A 5,414-nucleotide genomic window follows, 5' to 3' on the forward strand; every position below is an offset into this window, starting at 1 on the left:
GCCCACGGGCAGGAGACAGTCCACCTGTTTCCAGATGCGAACTTACATGTCTGCGGAGCCTTGAGGATCAGGCTCGCGAAAGACAGCGGGCGGCCGGTGGCCTCCTACGCAGGGCTCTGGGTACTGTCCGGGCCAGTTCCCAGCCTGAAGCGAGACACGAAAATGTCGAGACCAGCCGAGGCCTGCTACTGGAATTACCGTGAGCCTGTCACAACATCTTAGAACCACCTTACGTCCCCGGACTGCCGCAAATGAATACAAGTCGGTTCCATAGGTCACGAAGGGCTCCTTGACCATGGCACATCCAAGGACACCCTCGTTCCTATCACGGCACAGCACCTGTGTTCACGTTCACGGTCACGGTCCGATCTATCCACGTTTCCGCGGGGAAGCCTCGGACGCCCAGGACTCACAAGGACACGCCCGTAGCACGGCCTCCTACCTTGGACTCCGTGTCCATTTCCACATTCTCCTCCGGGAAAGTGATACCGGAAAATTTGAGGGGAGCTCCTTCAGGATGTTGACACCCAGGCTGGCCTTCACCGCTGGGGTGTGCGGGCGTCCGGGTGCAGGACACCATCTCCCGTTCTACCGCGGCAACCTCGGTCGCTTTCCGCGGGTTAGGGCCACAGGAGGACGCTGGGCGACCCCCTTCAGAGTGCCCACCACCTCCACTGGGAGTTAGTCACATTTTCGTGCTCCTGCAGATACAATCTCCGGTGATTGACAAAGCACCATCTGAGCGTGCCCGGGATAAAGCTGATAACACTGCCGGCCTCATGCAGCTCTGCCTCGGGCACCGTGGCCAAATCCCACTCCTTCGAATTTCCATGCACCTCCGGGGCGAGAAAACTGACAGCTGCCACCAGGTAGAGACCATCAGCCGATGGATCCTCATCGCGGGTGGCCACGGCACACCGCAGGCCATCACGTCATCCAAACTAAATCGGTCCACCTCGGAGCGAGACTCTTGTCCAGGCACGAGCTGGGAGGAGAGGCTGGTGGCTCAGAAAACAGCGTCGAGTCTTGTGCGTGCGAGTGTGCTCTGGCCAGGAGAGCACGAGCGATCGCGTGCATGGCCCTGCGAGGCCAGAAGCAGCCCCGGAGACAGCACCCGGAGGGGATGCATTAGCCTGGCAGAACTTCTCACTCGAGGGCACCCCACAGACTCCGAAGGAGGACGTCTGACGACTGGGCATGGAGCCTGCGTGCTGCGGTCGCCCTGTCCGCAGCAGGTTCCAGCAGCGGTAGCACGTGCCCGGCATGAGGACACCCGCTGCCCTTCCACGCTGGAGCCCAGAGAATACCACGGCCCAAGCCCCTGGCGCTCGGGAGCCTGTTCTAACATCCAGGCGGGCGGCATCAGCCAGATGAACACAGGCGAATGCAGTCATGGTCAGACAGAGAATTCTGGCGCCCAGGGAGCCGACCACAGTGGCCACAAACACCGAAAGGCGAATATTGGCTTACGTAGAGGATTTCGTTTACCGCAGCTGGTCACGATGCAGGTCACAGAGGGTTCTTTGGACCACGGCGCATCCATCCACACCCTCGTCCCTACCATGCCCCAACTCCGCTGTTTGCGCCCACGCGGAGAAGCCTGGGCACCCAGACTCACAGGGACCTGGCCGTCTCGTGGCCTCCAACCATGTGCTCCGTGTCCGTTTTCCCGTTCTCCACAGCAGAAGCCAGGAGGGAAAATTTGAGAAACACATACAGGATTTCGGGAGCCAGGCTGGCCTTCACCTCTGCAGTGTGCGGGCGTCCGCGGGCGGGACGTCTCCTGTTCTCCCACGGCAACTCTCGTCGCCTTTCACATGTTAGGGCCAACGGCCGGTGCCGGTCAACCTCCTCCAGGGCGCCCACTAGCTCCACTGGGACTCGCCCAGTCACTCCCTCATACTCCTGCAGATACAATCTCCAGCGACTGGATGAAACATCAACATCCGTGCATGACCGAGACAAACCTGATAACGCCACCGGCCTTCTGGAACTCTGCCTCGGGCACCGAGGCCAAATCTCATCTCTTCACTTCTGCGTCACTCCAAGAGGAGCGAGAACAGCCGCGACCGTGAGAGGCTTTGCCTAGACCCAGGCTGGCCAGGCCAGCAGTCGGGACAGAGCCGGGCGGGCGACATGGTCATGGCCGGAGCTCTGTGCGCCGGGGAGCCGAGCTCATCGGCCATTAACACCGCAGAGCAGTTCTTGGTTACTGTGACGGAATAAACTACGGATTTCAGTTAGGCAACTAGTCACGGGCCTCGGGCACCATGGCCAAATCCACTCCTTCGGATTTCCGCGGAGCTCCGGGCCGAGAAAACTCACAGCGGACACCTGGTGGCAGCCGTCAACCGGATGGATCATCATCAAGGGAGGCCACGGCCCAGCACGTCACCCAATTTTAATCGGTCCACCTCAGAGCACGACTCTTGCCCGGGCCGGAGCTGGGAGGAGAGGCTGGTGGCTCAGCACAGGGTCCTCTCTTGTGCGCGCGAGAGATCACACGCATGGCTTTGCGAAGCCTGAGGGGAGCCTCGGAGACAGCAAACGAGGCGCTGTATCATCCTTGTCGACCTTCTTCGTCGACGGAGGGCCACAGACTCGGGAGGAGGACGCCTGACTTAGGAGCACGAAGCCTTTGTGAGACAGTCGCCCTGTACGCAGCCGACTGCAGATTCGCCGTGTGCCCGACGTGAGGACACGCGCTGCCCTTCCGCACTGGAGCCCAAAGACAGGAACGCATTGCAAGCCCCGTGTACAAAGAGGCGGCTTCCACATCCAGGCGGGTGGCATCAGCCAGAGGAACGAAGACAAGGAAGGGGTCTTGGTCATGCCCGGAGCTCTGTGCCCCCGGGGACCCTGTACAAAGAGGCGGCTTCCACATCCAGGCGGGTGGCATCAGCCAGAGGAACGAAGACAAGGAAGGGGTCTTGGTCATGCCCGGAGCTCTGTGCACCCGGGGAGCCGACCTCATAGGCCACTAACACCGCAGAGCGTGTCTTGGCTTAGGTGGTGGAAGAAAATACGCATTTTTGGGCACCACAACGGGTGACAGGGCGGTCCACACATCATGGAAGGCTCCTTGACTACGGGCATCCATCGACAACCCATACCTATCGCGCCAGAGCTCCAGTGTTCGCTCCCACATGCAGGGACCGATCCGTCTGCATTTCTGCGGAGACGTCTCGGACGCCCAGGACTCACGAGGACCCAGCCGGCCCGCGGCCTCCTACCGCGTGCTCAGTGTCAGTTTTCCCATTCTCCATCACAGAAGCCAGACCCGAAAATGTAAGGAAAACGCTTCAGGATGTTGGGACTTGGGCTGGCCTTTACCTCTGAGGTGTGCGGGCGTCCGGGCACCGGACACCATCTCCCGTTCTACTGCAGCAACCTTGGTCGCTTTCCGTGGGTTAGGACCGCAGGCGGACGCTCGGCGACCCCCTTCAGGGTGTCCACCACCTCCACTGTGAGTTGCAGTCACATTTCTGTGCTCCTGCAGGTACAATCTCCAGTGACTAGACAAAGCACCGACATCTGCGCGTGACCGGGATAAAGCTGACAACACCGCCAGGCTCCTGGAACTCTGACGTGCACTGTGGCAAAATCCCACTCCTTCCGATTTTCGCGGAGCTCCACAGGGTGACAACTATAACAGCGGACACCAGGTGGCGACTGTCACCCGAATGGATCCTCATCATGGTCGGCCATGGCTCACCGCGTGCCATCACATCATCCAATCGTAATTGGTCCACCATGGAGCGCAACTCTTGCCCCGGCACATGCTGGGAGAGGCTGGCGGCTCAGCAAACAGCGTCCTCTCTTGCGCGCATGTGGTTTCGACCAGGAGAGCGCGAGCGATCACGTTCATGGCTCTGCGAAGACCGAGGGGAGCACCGCAGACAGCAACCGGACGGGCTGCATTAGCCTCGCCGACTTTCTCATGTGATGGCGGGCCACAGATTCGTGAGGAAGACACTTGACCATGGGGCACAAAGTGTGTGCAGCAGTTGCCCTGTCCTCACTAGGGTCCAGACGTGGCGTGTGTCCGGTGTGAGGACTGCTGCGGCCTTTCCACACTGGAGCCCAGAAACAAGACCGCAGGCTTAGCCCCAGGCAGCGGCTCCCACATCCAGGCGGGCGGCATCAGCCAGAGGAACGGATCGGAGTACGGTCAATGTCATGCCCGGAGCTCTGTGCGCCAGGGGTGCCGACCGCATCGACTACTAACACCGCAGAGTGGGTCTTGGCTCACGTGTCAGAAGATAATACGAATTTTGAGAACTGCAACTGGTGATGGGGTGGTCGTACAGGTCACGAAAGGCTCCTTGACCATGGCGCATCCAAGAACGTTCCCATCACTGCCATGCCAGAGCTCGACTGCGTCCACGCGCAGGGCCAGGTCTGTCCGCATTTCGTCAGAGAAACATCGGATGCCCAGGACTCACCAGGACCCGGCCCGCCCGCGGCCTCCTACCCCGGGCCCATGTCCATTTCCACATTCTCCACTGCGGAAGCCAGACCAGAAAATTTGAGAAACGCATTCGGGATGTTGGGACCCAGGCTGGCCTTCATCTCTGCTGTGTGCGGCTGTCCGGGTGCCGGACACCATCTCCTGTTCTCCCGCGGCAAGCCTCGTAGCCTTCCGCGGGGTAGGGCCAATGGCCGGTGCTGGTCGACCCCCACCAGGGTGCCACCACCTTCACTGGGACTTGCACAGTCACTCCCTCGATCTCCTGCAGATACAATCTGCAGTGACTGGACAAAACATTAACAGCCGCCCGCAGCCGGGACAAACCTGATAATGCCGCCGGCTTCCTGGAACTCTGCCTCGGGCACTGTGGCCAAATCCCACTCCTTCCAATTTCCACGGAGCTCCGGGGCGAGAAAACAGCGGCCACCAGGTAGCAACCGCTAGCCAGATGAATCGTCATCACGGGCAGCCACGGCCCACCGCGGGCCGTCATGTCATCCAATCTTAATCGGTCCACCTCAAAGCGCGACTCTTATCTGGGCCGGAGCTGGGAGGAGAGGCTGGTGGCTCAGCCAGCAGAGCGTCCTCTCTCGTGCGTGCGAGTGGCCTCTGGCCAGGAGAGCGCGAACGATCACGTGCATGGCTCTGCGAAGCTCAAGTGGAGCCCTGGAGACAGCACCTGGAGGGACTGTGTCAACCTCATCGACCTTCCCATGCGGCAGCGGGCCACAGTCTCGGAAGGAGTATGCCTGATGACCGTACACGAAGCCTTCGTGGTACAGTCGCCTTGTCCGCATCAGGCTCCTGCACGGTGTGTGCCCGGCATGAGGACACCCGCCGCCCTTTCGTTTCTCAGCCCGGACACAGGACCGCAGCCAAGCCCGGGGCTCACTGGAGCCACTTCCCACATCCAGGCGGGTGGCATCAGCCAGAAGAATGGAGC

Source organism: Pteropus alecto, unplaced genomic scaffold (genome assembly GCF_000325575.1).
Source record: "Pteropus alecto unplaced genomic scaffold, ASM32557v1 scaffold321, whole genome shotgun sequence".
NCBI classification, from domain to species: Eukaryota; Metazoa; Chordata; class Mammalia; order Chiroptera; family Pteropodidae; genus Pteropus; species Pteropus alecto.